At 41.5% G+C, this 18,769-nt stretch overlaps 1 protein-coding gene across 2 annotated transcripts in view; it reads right to left on the reverse strand.

Annotated features, from left to right (window-relative positions):
- CRACD (capping protein inhibiting regulator of actin dynamics) overlaps positions 1-17,930 on the reverse strand; it is a 129,589-nt gene extending 111,659 nt beyond the window's left edge. For both annotated transcript variants that reach the window (XM_064418092.1, XM_064418090.1), the window contains exon 1: positions 17,573-17,930. The gene's annotated coding sequence lies outside the window, so the exon portion shown is untranslated. The remainder of the gene's footprint in view (positions 1-17,572) is intronic.
- Between the last annotated feature and the right edge of the window lie 839 nt (positions 17,931-18,769).

Consider the following 18,769-nt stretch of genomic DNA (forward strand, 5'->3'; position numbering starts at 1 on the left):
GGGGCAAGAAGGACATACACCCTTATGCTCCTAAAAGTAAATGGCTGGGTTAAACTTGCTGCACAAGGAGAAAGGCTGCTATTTTGCAGTGAATATGAACCTGCACACAAACATCAAAGCCAACTCCAAAAACTCAGAGGGAACCAGCAAATGAGGAGAGACTGAGACCAGAAGTTGGAGACCCCAGCTACAGGACACAAAGTATCCCTCACACTGTCTCAGCTGCTCTGTCCAGGAATCAGACAAGCAGAGAAAAGTTCTCTTTTTTGGGTAGACCAGGGCAGACCATTGTATTTGCTGTATTTCCTCCGCAGAATAAAGATGTTCAATCAGAAGTGTTTTAATTGGACAGTGTGAATTACAGGTCCAAATTCCTTCACTGGTAGTTTCTCAACGGATCCAACACTTCTGATGATTAGCAGAGTGCTACCCTAAAAATGTCTGTATAGCCTTTGAGGTAAGTCACTCATAACTGGGAACAGCACACCAGCCAGCTGTGAACCCAGCAGTGCATGCCCCTTCCTCAGCACAGTGCCCACAACCTGAGCTGTGGAAATCACAGAACGATTAAGATAACAAAAGACCTCTGGGATTATCAAGTCCAACCTTGGGCTTGTCACCACCTTTTCAACTAGACCATGGGACCGAGTGCCACATCCAGCTGTTTCTTGAACACCTCCCCAGATGGTGACTCCATCACCTCCCTGTGTGCAGCCCGTTCCAATGCTTAAGAACCCTTTCTGAAAATGAACTCTTCTTGATGTCCAGCCTGAACCTCCCCTGGTGGAGCTAAGAACCATTTCCTCTGTCCTATTGGACTCATCCTCTAGTCACTTGGGAGCAGAGGCCAACCCCCACCTGGCCACACTCTCCTTTCAGGCACTTGTAGAGAGAAAAATTCCTCTTCTGACCCTCCTTTCCTTCAAGTTGAACAACCCCAGCTCCCTCAGTTACTCCCTGCCAACTTGGAGACCAGCTAGAGTTCACATTTAATTACAAGAAACTGCAAATAACCTGAAAGTTTTAATTATCATGTTCCCTTTCCTAGCAGTGAAAACTTAGTTTATATTGTGGGGGAAAATATTTCTATATAGTTTCTTATTTTTCATTATGACAATAACTGGCATGACACTATTGCTATATTCAGGTGTTCATAATTAAAACACAGACAGATGTAGGAAGAAGATGCAGAGAGCAGAAAACCATCTGTTACTTTTGGGAAAAAAGGGGGTAAAATCTGATTAGGTACAGTCTACTTGATTTTTTAATGAAGTTTATGAACCTTGTCAGAAAAGATTTTAATATATTACAAAAGAAAAAAATCTTTGAGCGACAGATGCGCCAAAACAGATGTGTATATATATTTATATCTATATACACCCATGTATACAAGACACAGTAATTATGTCGGTGATCAGGAAAGTATTTGCAGAAAGCAATAATAACTAGTGCCTTTGGTGGACACCTTATTGTGACAATTATCTAAGATTACTAAAGCCAAGTCTGTGTCCTGCATAGCATATGTGACCTGAGAATGCTCTTTATGTCCTTCAGATATGAAAACAATCTGTAAATAACTCATTGTCAATGGCTTTATGAATGGATTTGTAACAGCATGTGAAATGTTAAGATGTGACTTTAGTAGTCCTTTAACATACGTTAGAATTTGTAAAGAAAAAATATTATTCTCCATATTCTGTGTTGTTTTCTATATATACTCTACACATGGAATTTTTTTATATTCTAATGACTCCCTAGCAGACATCTATGTATAAATCAGAATTTAGAGAGAATTTTTTTTTCCTAAAGCAAAATCTTCTCCCTAGCAATCTGATATAATAGTCATCTGATATGGATGATCACTGGATGATCCTTAAGGTCTATTTCAACCCAAACCATTCTATGATTCTATGATCCCAATGTGCTAGAGTTAGAAGTGTCAAATCATTCTAGCACGTATTAACCTATAATTTGTTAAAATATTAAAAATCCAATGTATTAACTACGGTATTAATGCATTAAGCAATAGCTGAGCAAAAACACAGGCAGTAGAGAGATAATCAACGAGTTAGATTTGCCTTAGGCACTACTTTATTACACTCTCTTTCAAAGTGTTTTCACGTGAAGCAAAAGAACAAATAACTTACATAGTGAAAACATTTCATTTCATACTGTGAACCAGTTTTGCATTCTTCCTCTATCCTCTAGATGTGCTGCATAAAAAACAAAGAGAAAATATCCCCTTTGTAAACAGATGTGTATTTCAATTGGCCTTGCTATTTACTGTGAAGTCTGCTGTGAGGCACAGTGTTTATTTACACACTAAAGCACTGGGAAGAACCTGAGTTTCACTGTCAGTCCCAGGGTTTCCTCCATCAGAAAATAATTTGGGTTTAGACCAACCCATTTCCCCAGGCACAGAACAGATGTACACATTGAAAATAGAAAACACTAATGAATATGTTTGTATGGCAGAATTAATGACTGTTGATGAACATTAGTTCTTTACATATTTAGAAAATAAGGAATATTTTACAAGGAAAATGAGGGATACTTACTCATCTTTTCCTAAATTAAAAAAAAAAATTGAATATTTTGACACTGGAATCCCAGGGGAGATGCAAAATATTAGTGCAGCTTGTAGGAGATAAAAGAAAAACAAGAATACCAATCCTTTTTGAGAAAAGTCCATGTCAAATATTACTAAATTGTATGAAAACTTAACGAATGAGGCAGTATCTTTAGCACATTGGCAAGATCTTAGGCATTCCCTCGTCAGAAAAAGGGCAAAGAATAAATTAGGGACAAGTTATAAGAATAACTGCAGCTCAGAAAAAGAGCAGAAGTACCACGGTCAGTCAGGTGGAGACAACATATTTGTCTGACAATAAAGCAAATCTATGTGCAGCACAGTGCTGCTTCTCCTTTTAATCTTTTACAAAGTTACCAGAGCATTTTGTGGGAAGGATAAAAAGCACTGACCAGTGGAACCATCCCAGCAGAGTCATTCCCTCACGCCCGGCAGTGTTTCACTGCCTTGTCATCAGCTGGGGACCCGGCCACTGGGCCAGCAGCTCCTGTGCCTGGACTGTGCAAGGAGGGTCTGTGCAAGGACAGAAAGCTGTTCCATACTTTTATATCAGAATTGATGCCATTTAAGTAAGAAAGCTGTCTTGTCATTTATTGTGCACGTCTACATTTTGCCCATATGTAAAATAAATATATCGTTTGTCAGGGGGATCCAGATTCAGCAGCACAGACCAAGAGATTACCTCAAGAATTACCTGAAGTGGCAAACTGCTGTTTTAAAGCCCAGTCTCTGTGCATTCCTGCTGCTTTCTCCCCAGTCTGACCCCACACACCAGATTACATGACTATCAACCGAGCAACAAGCCAGCGTACTTCTTTATCTGTAGGAAGGATGAAGGACCAAACAGACCACACCAAATTTATAGCCTTTTTCTTGTACATCACCTTGTGCAAGTGAGATTGTTCTCCCTATTTTTAAACCTATGAAGCAGCTGCAAGTTAATTTATTTACTTCTGACATTATTTTAATATCACTGATCAAGCAGCCTTCCAGATCTTGGCAATGGTTAAAAAAGCCCAGCAAAAAATCCCCAGGAGCCAGACCTCTGTCCAAGCACAAAATCTCTCTAACCAGTTCATGAGGCTCTTGATGAGGAGTAAAATGAAAGGACAAAGTTGATGCCACCATCACCCACATCTAGGTTCCACAAATGGAAGCTGCTGAACTTCACACCAGTAACAGCTCTGGTAGAAGATTTATGTTAAAGTAACAAAGAATAAAACACCACACTTTTCGAAGTTCAAAGCCATGAGATATTAATTCTACGACTAAATCAAAAACCTCACAAAATGCAGTCATTAAACCTAAGGATTCACCACATAAGCATTCCAGCATATCAGTGACATTTCGTTCCTGTTCTAAAAGGCTTCATCAGAAGTCAAGAGCTGACTACCAAACACCTGCAGTTGTTTGCAGCCATCTGTATCTGCTTCCAGCTTCACAGGGGATCTCTGGCAGCGTTTAACAGAAATATCAAAGGTAAACATCACTGGAATGTTTTTGAGGGCAATCTTTGAACAGTAAAAGAAGAAAAGATTTCACTTTCTTTGGTTACCAGACACAGAAGATTACAAAGTGCCAACACATACCATATACAGTCTGTATTTTCCTGATTTAAATCACTCAATGAAAAGCCTGAAAACAGCTATTGAGGTTTTAATTGTTCTCCTTTTTTATTGAAAAAGATGATTAGTTCCCATGCCCATATACCAAGATATTAAAAATAAAAAATTAAAGTTTCTTGAAGAAATTAATGTCTTCAGCTTCTTACCTCTCTAAGAAAAGTCTGACATCAGTTATCTTCTTGCCCATATTGTGGTAACCACTACATTATTCTAATCAATGTAGTTTATTACTTACTGTGCAGCACCACTAAGTATTTTTGGTTTATTTTTAATATGATAAATTATTGCAAGTTTAGGGCATACTTTTTGACATTCTATAGCTTGCTTATTGAAATTTGGTAACTCATTATAACATTGAGGTTTTTCTGAGACTTTATAAGATAGTTTAGAAAAAAGGACCAAGCTGCCTTTTTTTCTGCTGGCTGAGACCAAGAATGCAAATGTAACTAATGGGGATTTAAAAACATCACAGCTGCACTCAGGAAAGGGCATAAAACAGGTATCCGAATGTCCTCTTTGTTTGCAGACTGATAGATTAGCAAAAACTTCCATGCTCAAAGTCACAGGAGAGGGCTGAAACTTGTAAGTGGCAAGAGAGCAGTGAGTAACTGCAATTAATTGCGAGAAGGGCAAAGCTGGGAGCGCGGTGCCCGCAGGCGCGAGGAGCAGAGGCAGAATTCAGCATGAGCTCCAGCACGGAGCACAGAGACCAAGCAAACACACACCAAGCAGCACACGTGAAGGTCACCAGATAGCAGTCTGAATGATTAAACACAGCCAGAGCCCTTCCCAGCACCAGTCCCCAAGCAGCCTTGTCCTGCCACCGCTTGGAGGTTTATTTGATGGTAAAGCTGTCTATTCCTTTAAATTCTGGCAGCAGCCACCTTCCCCACCGGATCAAATCTCTCAGATGTGACACCACTGATGCTCTTCAAGACACAACAATAAACATGTACATAGAGGAGTAACTCATGCCCCCCAGGGGCTGGGCTGACTCCACCAGGTCCTCACAGACCTCACTTTTGAAGTGTGGGATAGAAACACACACTCCTTTTGCCTCTTTCCTCAAGCAAATCTGGCCCTGCTCCAGTGAGCATGTAGTGAAACCTTGCATGCACTGCTGCTGCTCCCATGCTGGCGTGTATTTCTCCCCGCTGAAATCTTTTCTCCCAGCACTGGCACTTGGGATGGCAGGGCAGGTCCTGTAAGGCTGATATTTACACAAGGACTGCAGAAATGAGATTAGGCAGGCTAGTGCAGGTCTATAAAATTATGATGTATTAAGTGGTTTCCCTAATTTGTTATTTGGGATAAAAATTAATTCTACTATGTATTACATTACATTCAACAACATACTTGTGAATTTATATGCACAGACTTTACTGTGTTATATTTTAATAAATGCATTATTCTATAATTCAATATCTCATAATTAGAACAGTAAATGTAGGACCAACTTTTACAAAACTACTATTAGTGCTAGAATTTTTTCTGCACTTGTACATTTTTGGAAGATTAAAAAAAAAGGCAAGATTCTTGGGGAATGGGAGTTATTTGTTATTTGTTCACTTAGAAGAGAGAATTGAAGGGAATTAGATGATTCACAAAATGACAAAAGACAGAGCCAAGTCAAAGCATTTAAGCATTTCCTAAAGTGTTTCTGCTATTATCCCCTATTTTCCTTCTGTTTCATTGTGAATCAAGTAACTTCATTGTGAATCAAGTAACTTCATTGTTTGAAAATGCTGAATTTGCAGTATTCTAAAGCTTTAAATTATGAACTCAATATTTTATCCTAAATCATACAGCACTGCAAAGGTGAAATGAATATGAAAAAAGAGATTTGTCAACAGTTTTTTTGTTTGATTTTCTTCTCTTTCTTCTCTCCCTACTAGAAATCAAGACTGAGATTTGGGGGTTGCTTTAAGAAATATTTTTTGAAGCAATCCAGTCCAGTTTCCTTCATATTCACTTATGGTTATCTATTAAAAAAAAAAAAAAACAAAAAAAAAAAAACAAAAAAACCCAAAAACACCAAAAAACAGAACAAAACAAAAAAAACCCCACCAACAAACTCTTATTTTATTTTTTTTTTGTAAGAAAAATTCTAAATGTCTCAGTTTAGGTATTTAGAACATCAACTGCTTTTCAAAAAAAAGTAAGAATATTCATTATTTGGCTAACTCATTCTGAGGTTTGAAGCCTTTTGACATCACAAGAAGACACAGCCTCAAGCCATGCCAGGTTGGACATCAGGAAGAATTATTTCTCTCAAGCACTCATCAAGGATTAGAATGGATTGGAGGCCAGGGAGGCAGTGGAATCGCTGTCCCTGGAAGTGCTCAAGAAACAACTGGATGTGACACTTAGTGGCACGATCTATGACAAGCCAGTCAACTGGCCATGGTGTTCAGTCAAAGACTGGACTCAAGGTCCTTTCCAGCTTTAATAATTCTATGATTCTATGGCCCAAATAAAGCAAGTGCGTTAGAGGAAGAGTAAAGTGAATTATAGGCAGGGGCTGTAAAGAACATAAGATATCTTCTTGGCATGCTCTGCCCAAAAAAAGCAAAACATTCCATAAATGTATCCAATGGCATGCATACACAATATCACACTCAAAACATTACTTAAATTATTATTATTATTAATGATATAAGCATTAACAGGTTAGAGAACTGAAAAACTAAAGCTGACTTAATGGGCAGTTAGACAACATTTTTTCTTCTTGTTCAGAAACAAAGGCCTGATTTACGACGCAGCAGCCATGCTCTGCTCTGCAGACCAAATGATTCATTTCCTCACAAACCTTTCTGCTGCAGCCAGTATTGTATCATCAGAATGCCACATGCAGGCTCCAGCCATGCAGATCTAGCCACAGTTCTGCAGTATAAAAATACTTAGTATTTATGGAACATATCTTTCTCTCTATAGAAAACAAATATCAAATTATGCTACTTACTACAGCTGGCCAACTAAAGCAGGGTCAAACTTAAGAGTAACATCATCTAATAGCTACATAACAGGAAAAGGCAGCAGTGCTACTGATGTGGGGAGCTTGCATTAGTGGTTTACATGTGGTAAAAGTAATGACTGAAAATTTGTAAAAGCTACACAATAATCACAATCATAGCCAACAGCAGAGTCCATAGCACCATCTGTAAAGAACTGATTGCATATACATAACAGGGAGTTGGGCTTTTGTGGATTTACTGCTGGACACCTGGGACTCTCTCACACATTACAGAGTACTGCTTTTCTTGCCATGGGCAATAAAGTTTTGCATCAACAAATGCACATGACAAATTTGATACGCAGCTTAGTTGTGTGCCTGGGCAAAACTGAGTCTGGTCCCTGGGAGAAATGGGTTAGACACCTGTGGTGAGTTGTGCCCATGCCACAAAGGAGAAGCAACACAAAAGAATGCTAATCTCAGAGAGTCAAAGGTTCCCAAAGTTAAAAAGTTATCAGTGGGACAGACTGGACATGGGGCAAAAAGACCTCAAAGGAAGGGTTAACACTGCATAGAACAGTGGAGGCAAGGAGTATGTTTTTAACCCACCTGACAGAAGTAAAATAAAGATATGAGATTACAGCAAAAATGTAGTCACTAATATTTAGTGTCCAACTTAAAATATCTACACTTTCTTTTTTGAGACTGCTTAATGCTATATAGTTATTGACACATTTAAAATGCAACTGTTAACTGCAGTCAGTTATGATGTTCAGCAATTCTATTAATTGGATTTGATTAAAATTATTAAAATTAGCTACAACTTCTAACTGAGGCACATACAAAGTGAAGGATATGGAATTTAGGACCACGTGAACAGGTTAGCTCAAGGGATGCAGAGGCACACAGAAAATCCATGGAGATGGAAAGTCAATGAAGCAACAACTGGAGTTTCTTCAAGGTTCATAGCCTTATATGCACATTCCTGTACTCCATGTACATATAAGAGACTCATAGAATGGCTTGGGTAGAAAAGGACCTTAAAGATCACCTAGTTTCAACCCCTCTGCCATGGGCAGGGGCACCTTCCACTAGACCAGGTTGCTCAATGTCCCATCCAAACTGACCTTGAACACTTCCAGGGATGGAGCATCCACAACTTCTCCGGGCAACCTGTTCCAGTGCCTCACCACCCTCACAGTAAAGATTTTTTTTCTAATATCGAATTTGAACCTACTCTCAGTTTGAAGCCATTCCTCCTTTTCCTATCATTATATGATCTTGTATGAACTCCCTCTCCATCTTTCTTGTAGACTTCCTTCAGGTGCTGGAAAGCCAAAATTAGGTCTCCCAAAGCCACCTCATTTCCAGGATGAACAATCCCAATTGTCTCAGCCTTTCCTTGTATGAGAGGTGCTCCTTCCCTCTACTCACCTTGGTGGCCCTCCTCTAACTGGTCCATGTCCTTCCTGTGCTGGGGACCACAAAGCTGAATGTAGTGTTCCAGGTGGGGTTTCACCAAAACAGAGCAGAGGGGCAGAATCCCCTCCCTCCCTGCTGCCCACACTGCATGGAGGCAGCCCAGGACAGGTTTGGCTTTCTGGGCTGTGAACGCCCATGGCTGGGTCATGTCCAGCATCCTGTCCACCAGCAGCCCCAGGTCTCTCTCAGTAAGGCTGTTCTGGATCTCTTCATCCTGTGTTGATACCCAGGGGTTGTGCTGACCCAGGTGCAGCACCTTGCACTTGGGCGTGTTAAAGTGCATGAGACACCCTTGGGTCCCCTTGGAATGTCCTGATCCCTTTGGACAGCATCCTATCCTCCAGGTGTCAGATCAATGGCACCCCAAGCTTGGTGCCATCTGCAAATTTGCTGAGACTGCATTCAATCCTATTGTCTATATCATCAATGAAGATAATAAATAGCACTGGTTCCCATATGGACCACTGAGGGTCACCACTGGTCACTGTTGCCCATGGGGACTCGGGATGAAATGGTCCAACACATTCCTTATTTATCTAGCACTTCCCCCCATCAAATCCATCTCTTCCCAGTCTAGATGTTGTGAGGGATCATGAGAGATCATGAGGGATCATGTCAAAGGCTTTACAGAAGTCCACATACATAAACAAACCCTTCATTAAAAAAACCCCTTTGACTGCAGTAGTGAAGGTTGTAGGAGACCGGAGGAATGACTGGCTGGCTCAAAACAACAGGGAAGTGGGAAGTGCTGGGGGGACAGGGTGAGCTCTATGTATGTGGAACAATGAGCTGCTCCACACCCCAACCCCACTGAGCCTTAGTCAGCCTCAGGTCTGGTCCAAAACAGCACCCTGCCCTCATGGTCTGTGGTGAGCCCCAAAATGATGCCAGCCACATCCAGGAAACACTAAAGGTGAGGCCTGGGGGAGGGCCCAGCAGACCAGAGCAGAAAAAAAGGACAGCAACACATGAAAAAAGGACAGAAACATGTGAAAAAAGTACAGCAACATGTGTGCTGACTTGGCACAAGCCACTGGATCCTAGGGTGGTCATTGTACACCTTTCTTTCTTTCTTCTCATAATATATTGGAAACCAGACAAAAAAATTCCAGTCAATGCCTTAGTGCCTTGTTGTGTCTGGATAAGTTACAGTTCACCAAGTTAAAGGTTACTAAGTTTGTGAAGTGCCTTATTTTGTCTGGATGTTGTTTTAACATTTGCCGAGTACATTATTCTACCCGAAAGTTCTAAAATTTGCAAGTAAAAATTTGCTGTCAAATTCCCTGAGAATTTTGTTCTTTCTCCCATGTATCACCCAGAGTGAATCAAATTACCTTCTGCTAAACCTGCTGAGTGGGTCAGGTCATTACAAAGGTGATTTCTCAAACAGACAAGCTGCAATTTGTAAATAAGCACAGTGCAGATAAAATGAGGCAAAATGCAGTCTAGCAACTAATGCCACTGTCACAGTTCTGCTTGAGAAACAACAGCATTCGACATCTTGTCAGAGTCACAAATGGGTCTTTGTCGGAACCCAGGACATCCCTCTGGGTGCCCTGGATGGCTCAAGATCCTGGGAGGGGCTCAGAGACCCTGGCAGGAAGTCAAAGACACTTGGGATTTCAATCTTAATCCATGGATCAAATTACCAACTTTGTATGAAGTCACAAAAGTTTAAGTAGTATATTAGTAGCTGTCACAGAGTGAAAAGTAGAATTTTGGGATTTTTAGAAAGGGGGTTTGGAGTCCCAAGATGGAGGAATTTGGGCATTCCCTGTCCTTCTTTCTTCTCCCTAGCCTCCATCTGCTTGGTGATGGTAGCACATTTAGATTGGCCTAAAGTAGAAGTAGACAGTCTAACATAGGTGATAGGTATTGGAAAATAATGATAAATAAAGTATACGTAACTTGTAGTATAAAACGTAGACACCAGCCCACGGGTGGGTAGTGTGCCCTGACAGACCTGCAGATCAGACCTCTGTGGGTCTGGGAGAAAATATTTTAGATAATAGATAATAAACAACTTTGTGAACATGAGGCGAATAATCCCGACTCTTTCTTTGGCTGGCGGGCTGGGAAAAAGGGACTCTCGGGTCATCCTGAAAGCAGAAAACCCAAGAGGTCTTCAGCTTCTCTTTCACTTTCTGACAATGTGGAGCAGTCCCACAAAAACACCTGGGCTGAGAAAGAATTAGTTCAGTGACCCTTCTGGCTTACAGCCCATCTACCTCTTACTGATGCAGCCTCTGTCTGGAAAGGCTCCTGAAAAGTGGCAGGAATAGGGAGCTTTAAGGCACTGGGAATCTACCTTTTAACTGCTGGAAAGTATGTTCCAGCAGGCAGGTGCATGAGGGGTTGTAACCTTGGGCCAAATGGAGCCTTCACAGCTGAAGTAATGTTGTGTGCTCCAAAGCTTGCCTACATTGTTTTTTTCCGGCCTCCTATCCAAGGAAACACAATAACCCGAAGCACACAGTTTGTTAGATATCAGGTGTTGGTATCAGGCTACCAGATCCCAGCAGCTCGTGACAGTGTTCAGCAGGCTGTGTGGGTGGCTGAAAGATTAATCTACTTGCCAGAAAAAACACAGCAGGGCTCTTTAGTACAACCCACCCTTGCGCTGTCAACAGGGGATGTTGGAAAAGGGTGGTTGGGAAGAACATCAAAACCCACATGTATGAGCTGAGGGTGCCTGTCCTTCCTCCAAACATGAGCAGTGGTTGAAGCAATGACTGCCAAAGCTTCAGGGCTGAGAGCAGTATGGCACTGTTCATCATCATAGCCCCCAGATGGGCCGGCGTAGGCTACTGCAAAATATCTACCAAGCCTGGAACAGGTCTAGAAAGGACAAAAAATCATCTTACTTTTTTCTTCTTAGCAACTTGCAACTCTGACAGCTCTGTGAAGCTATGGCACTTCCTTTCTTTCACTTGTCAATCTTGAAAAAACCACAACAAACAAAAAACCCAAGAAAATCAAAATAAATTGAAAAATTCTTCTTTTACATCTTTTATTTTGCTCACCCACCTAAGACCAGTATGGTACAGAATTGTCTCTACATTCCCAGCACTGATCTCTGGAGTAACAGGTGGTCATTCTCCATTTGAAAAGACCCAGAAATCATTTATGATGGGTCTCCTAAAACACAAATGCTAAGATTTAGAAGACAATGTAACCTTAGGAAGAAAGACTCTCCAATTTTCTTCCAGTTTTTAGTTACTTCTGTCCCATAGTCTCCAACATAACTTTCCCAGGCATTAATTTAATCTCCTTTGGCTCTTTGTTGTCTTCTTACTAAGTCAATCCCAGTTTGCAATTGTTAAGGCTTCTGGTACACTGGAGTCCTTGCCAGTAACCCAAATTCCCACCTACTAGTTCACTCTGTATCCTACTCTTTCTCAAGTCCCAGTTATCTGTCCCCAGGTCCTACCTCCCCTTTACATCCATCACGTCCCATGCTCATGTACGATCCTCCTAGCCAGGTTCCTTGTGACATCTGCACTCATGCTCCCCTAGCCTGCTCTTGCCTATGCCAGCTGGATCTCAGGCTCCTCCCAGGATCCCATGGCACTTTCCTCACACTCCCTGTCCAAGCACCAGCAGAGGAATCACTATGGAAGGAGAGAGGAGTGGATGTCAGAGCTGATCCAAGTCAAGAGATGACATCAAAAGCTCTGAACTGCTCTGCTCAGAGCCCTGTTCACTTTGGAAACCACACATACAGGCAATTCTGCCACATGAAGCACTGGTGAGGGAACGAGGTACAATCTGTTCAAATCTGATCAACACCAGGGTGCATCGATGTTGAAGACCAAGGAGAATAGAAGAGACCTCAAAGAGTTATCCATTCCACCACACTGTCCAGAAAGGATTCAACTAGATTTATATCATTCCTGATTAATACTCAAACAGTGTTTAGTGATGCTAAAATCAAGAAAATCCAAACTCAGAAATCTATTCTATTGCTTCAACCCCATTATTACTGACTGCACTACATATCATCTGGTTGGGCACAGACGTGGACAACGTTGCTTCACAACAGCTTTGTGACATTAGAAAGTTATCATGTCTTGTTAACCATGACAGTCTTCATTCTTTGAGCTGAAACAACTCCAGACATTTCAGCATTCATTCATAATCCATATATTCTAAATATATTAATTATTTCCATTCCTCTCCTCTGGATACTCATACACATTTTTGTTGGTGTGTAGCCTACGTGGACGTGGTGTTACAGTTGAGGAGGACTTCTCATGTCTTCCATGCTGTTTTCCCAAACCATATGTTTCTTTCTATTGCAGCAGCAACTTGGGTAATTTACCATAAACCACAAAGCTCTTCCAAAGTATTACTGCCCAATCCCTTCCTTATACAGTTCATAACTACAACATCTTTGTCCTGTTGAAAACCTTAATTTTAATTCTGTCTCCAGCATAGTCACAATCCCACTCCAATTGCTGCTGCATATATAGCCAGTACCACTGAGGTCACTGTTAAAAATACTCTGTAGCACTGGGTGTGGAATAAACATGTAATCTCTCATTTTATTTGCTAAAATTTTCACAGGTATGTGAAAACTACAGTGTTAAAGGTGTATGAAAATGACAATAGTTTGTAGACTTAGTATTATAACTTTATTTGTAAACTAGCATTTTGTAGACTTATACAGAAAATTTGGACAGACTTTCATGAAGACAGCAAAAAGGAAGATCAGACAAAAGGACACTGACTTAGCAGGATCTGAAGCCTAGCTAAAAACCAGAACAGTGCCATGTTTCTGAACTGTCTTAGGCTTTCTTAGCAAATTTCTTAGGATTTCTTAGGCAAAACAACTAGTCTAATTCTCAACTAATTAATTAATTACAATAAAAATTAACATGCATCACATATACGTGTGCTGAATTACAGAGCATGTGGCTAACATTTGCCAAAGTTATAGGCAACAGAAAAGAGGTTCTAGAACATGGAAGGCAGTTTGGTTTTGTTGGCAGATCAATCTACTCAATCCAGCTATGTCACATATGTGCCAACAGATACCCAAAGATAATACAGATTCACGGGGTTTCCTATCACTATTTTTGTCATCTGGCCCAAACTGTTCCACAGATCACTGTAATTGTACCTTTTTCTCTTTTTTTCTGTGCTGAAGTTTCAAATGCAGCTTTCTTAAAAGCCACAGAGAAAGACAGCATGTTACTTTGAAGAAAATCGACTTTCTTTGAAGAGCAACATGAAAGTCAGAATTTTGTATGGTTCATTTCACTTCAGTTCTTTTCATCACACTCCCTCCACATTTCAACTTAACAGTAAACATAATCTTTAGTGTGCAGCATCCTCCTACAGAAGCCTTACCACAAATCACTAGACTGAGCTGCTTTATGAAGCTGCCCAAGTCTGACAGCTGACTTTCAAAACATGCTGAGTAATGAAAGAGATGGTCAAGCATGCCAGCAAAATGCACAGCAGTTTGCACTCCCAAACACTAAAATGTGAGGAAAGTTTTTACTTGTTAAAGATCATTTTCTTACTGGTTTTCTTAAGGCAATAATGGAGAAGAAAATAAAGCTTTCACATGTGTTAGCATTAAAACCATAAGCCATTTCAAAGCAACGTTGGGATGTGAATTAAATGCACTAAAATCATCTGCATATGAGAGTATTTTCTTAAATGGCCTTGTTAGAGGCATGAAACTTTTACTCCCATAATTTGGTACACAGCCTACATATATAAAGAGGAAACTGAACTATATTTAAAAATGTATTGATGTACTTTACACATTTGTAGTGGCATCTGAATCAGCTTCACTCAATATGTGGCAAAACAGCACTGTAAGCCACTTACCCAGGATAATAAGATCTCTACATTTTTCTTCCCACCAGACTTAATTACCAAATCACTGTGATTTGGCTCATGTGATGCACAGGTTTGAACAGCATTAATTAAAAAATATTTGTTACAAGTCAATTTAATTTCATTGTAAGGCTCCACCAATATAAGTGAAAATGCTAAATGTGAAGCAAGGGTAAATGCTGTGTGCTTCTGTCAAAATGTATTTTAGCTCTTAAAGAGAGAAGTCGTGTGATGCAGAGAGTCAAAAGGAGTGAAAGTTCCTTAGGAAATGATGGGAAAAAATAAGTGCAAGATCTACAAAACAACTGATTGTTCCCTAAAGGCAGAACTCATGGAGTCTCCATGGAAACAAACACAATTTTTATTCATCACTAACTGATTTAAATAACAGATAAAAGAATTTGGCCCCTCCAGTAGAAGCAGTAATGTAATTAAAGTTAACCTTGTAACTTTAGTTTGCCTTCTATCATACCACTTAACACCAATTAATTCTATTTTACAGTGCACTTTATACAACTTTATTATATCTTGTTCAAATACATTGGCTCAGTGTCAAAATGCAGGTGCTTAGAGCATCTCAACATTTATATCATGCTGATGGCAGCTATTATGCAACTACATTGCCCTGAGTCTGTTGATTCCAAAAAAACTGACTTTGTCAACTTGCCAATAGTAGGTTTAACCATTTTTGCCATGATTCTCTTATTTGGGCCTTTATGGAATAAAGGCTGCATTGATTTTATGGAAGGATAAAAAAAAATCCCTCTCAACAATCAGATTCAGCAATTTTCAAATATGAATAATTCAGAATATGAAAAAAGTCTTGTCTCTTGACTTGTGTGGACTAAAAGTCAAAACATAGTCATTCAAGCTAACACTGTCTATAAAAATTGTTTGTGTTATATTTCATTCTAAAACAACAACCAAATATTCATAAATTCATCATCACATTTCACTCAACACTTATTATGCCATGTGTTTCTTATTTAAAAAGAGCTTACCTGACACATCTATAATAGGAATATTGAAATAACTCTAAACTACATTAGTAACAGACAAATCCATTTTCAGTGACTGAGATACCTGGCAAAACACTATTCAGAGTGACTAAGAGCCTAAGCAGAAGAAACTGCAAAAGTTATTTTTATTGCTGTAATCAGAAGTGTGAAACCAAAACAGCTGCTTTTTAGTATCTGTATTTAAAGTGAAATATTATTGCCAAACAATATTTTTAGTAGATAATTAGGGTTTCAAGGAACTATATGTTAAATAAATACCAAATGCCTTTCCATTTCACAAATGCTGTTACCTGTGTAACCTCACAAAACAACAGACCAAAATAAAACTATAAGGAACAAACTTTGAGAGGGGGGGAGGTGTGGGAAAGAAAGAAAGAAAAAAGTCAATGTCTTAGCACAGAACCCAGCAAGCCATTCATATTTCAGACCAACTGCGTTTGCTACCAGTGCACTTTTAAAATTCTGTTATACAGTATATAAATAAAAAATAATATTTGCTTGTAAATGTGAAGCAATTCTCTCTAAAATGCAGGATTGCCCAAGTGGGTATTTGAAAATGGCCTTAATTTTAGAAAAGGGTGCAGAAATTTTCCTGTTGGAGAAAAGTAGACCCAATACCAAGCAAAAGCAACCTCTTTGCTATTTCCACAGTAATTCTTGCAATTATCCAACTGGAGCACAAATAAATTTACAAATCACTTTCATATAAAATTTCAGTACAGTTCGCAATGTTCAATTCAAGTTAATTGTTGCAACAAAATATTCAACCCCAGACACAATGTCTAACCTGATAAACTGATAGCAGCCAAGGAAGAGTTGAATTTGTCTATTTGATGAATTCCTGACCTGGATTCAAACCACCCAAAGTAAATAATACACAGAACTACTGGCTACTGCAGTATCAATGGCTTTGTTAAAGAAACTCATGATAACATTTACACCTATTGATTAATGTTTTGGTACAGTTACAAGACTTAATTGTCTATGCAAAGTGCAATTAGATTTATTTCAGTGATGGGAATTTACTGAGCATGCATTACTAAATACCAAATAAAAGTCAGTTCTGGCTCTAATTTATCATCTTTAATCTGCTAAACCATGTTACTGCTATCAGCTATCTTAAATAACCCAGAGTCTAAGAAAAGAGCTCTTTTCATACAAAACCGTTTAAGGTATTTACAGAAAATGTGTTTGGGAAGATAACAAATTATATTATCTGTGTATCTGCCATCGACAGAATATCTATTATTAGGCCTTTGGTTGCAAATTACTCTTCCCTTTCTCTATGGTCCCATCCCCCCAACAGCAGATCATTTTCAGTGCCATTATTGTCAGGCATATTAAATTTTCAGGATGCACAGTTGTGGTTTCCAGTTCTCTATTTACTCCTTGAACTGTGTTTTAACTGGGCATTTTTACACTTAAAATAAAAGAGCAGAGGCGTAATAACGTTTTGCACACTACAGCTGCGGAGAACCAGATTTGTATCTGACTAGTGGCAGCACCATCACAATTAATTAAAAACCCGCAAACCGTCATTCATTAAAAACCCCTCCGTGACACAGAAAAGATGCGCGTTACACGCATTTCTGCCGCTGAAACAGGCGTTTTCTAACTGAGGAGATGGCGTAACCAGGAGATGGATTTCCCATGCGAGATGGTGCTACCTCTGGCTTACCTGCTCCAGCTGTTGGGAAAGGCGAAGGGAGAGGGACGCGGCCGCCCGGCGCGGAGCGGAGCCCGCTCCTTACGGCAGCGCTCGAGTGACAAATGGCTCACGGGAGCTCGAACAAAGCGATGCTGCTCTAGACAGGCATCGCAGGGAACAAAGTCATCTCTTTGACAGCCCCTGCTTTTTTTCAGTGAAGCTGAAACAATACAGGACTCCCCGGGAAACCGCTAACAAAGGGGAAGCCGAAGGAATCGGAGAGAACCAGCCCAGTCACTGAATTCCGCGGCAGCGATGAAGTGACACCTTCCGAAAATCACCCGCACGCCTCCTTCCACCTTCCACCGAACAAAGGCAGCCCGACAGCGGCAGGGAGCTACTTACGGGGGGGTTCTCTGGCCGTCCTCCCGGCGCAGCCTCCTGCCCCCGGGCTGCTCGCCGCTGGTGCTGCCGAGCCAAAGGGCACATGTGGCACCGAGCGGGCGGCACAAAGCGGCGGGGACAGCCCCGCACGGCAGCGGGCGGCTCCGCACGGCGAGCGCTCCCGGAGCGCCGGGGCCGGGCTGCAGAGCCCCGCGGGAGGCTGCGGAGCTCGGTCTGCGGCGAGGCTCCCTCCCGCGAGCGGCTCCGCAGCGGCCCTTGCGCGGGCAGAAGGGGTGGGGCGCAGGGTCCTACCTGCGCTCCCTCTCCGCGCTGCCAGAAGGAAGCGCCGGTGGCTGCTGCGGGCGCGGTGCCGCCCAGCCCGTCGGATGCCGCCCCCGCGGCGGCCGCCCCACGGCAGCGCCGCTCACGGGCGCCCCGCAGCGCCGCGCCCCATCCCTGCCCGCATTCCTGCCCGCATCCATCCCTGCTTCCCTGCCCACGTCCTGCCCGAGTCCCTGCCCGCGCCCCGCAGCGAGCGGCGCTCGGCCCCTGCTGCTGGCAAGGAAGGGGTAAATCTGGGTCTATCCGCATCCACCGGGACCCAGCACCGGTGCACTGCCCCAGGGGGAGAGGTCCGCAGCTCCAGGTGCACCGCGCTCTGAACCCCTGTTTGTTCTCTTCTTGCAGCAAGACCCAAGTCTGAACCCAGCGCCTAGCCTGTGCTGTAGCTAGGCAAATACTTATCCCCTTAATTTACTGAAAAGTAGGGAAAACTGCAAGAAACAAAACCAACTGTCCTCCAACAGAGAAGCACAGAAATCAGCCTCCCTTCTTTCTCATAGCCTTATTCCAGTATTTGTATCAGCTCTTCTGGGGCCCCACTCTTCCAATTCAGCTCTCTGCTGCAAGACTTCACCAGTGCTGGACACTTGTTTCCTGAGTTTCCCAGGGAGAACATGGTAAAAGCACATGCTGTACTTAGTGCCATCCAGGCTCTTCCACTTTGGGAATCAACATTGGTTCCACACCATTCATACAATTCATGATTCTCCATCACTGACACAGGAGTGTTTTGTCAGCCACCTCCAGATTCAGGTGGTCCCTGGAGAAAAAGGCCTTGCAGCTTTAGATTTTGTCTGCTCCTTAATTTTTCGGTCCAGTCAGAAGTGGTCCTTCTGATATTCTTAAAAGGAAAAGGTAAGATCCATGCTGGGTTGG

Source organism: Passer domesticus, chromosome 4, assembly GCF_036417665.1.
Source record: "Passer domesticus isolate bPasDom1 chromosome 4, bPasDom1.hap1, whole genome shotgun sequence".
Classification (NCBI taxonomy): domain Eukaryota; kingdom Metazoa; phylum Chordata; class Aves; order Passeriformes; family Passeridae; genus Passer; species Passer domesticus.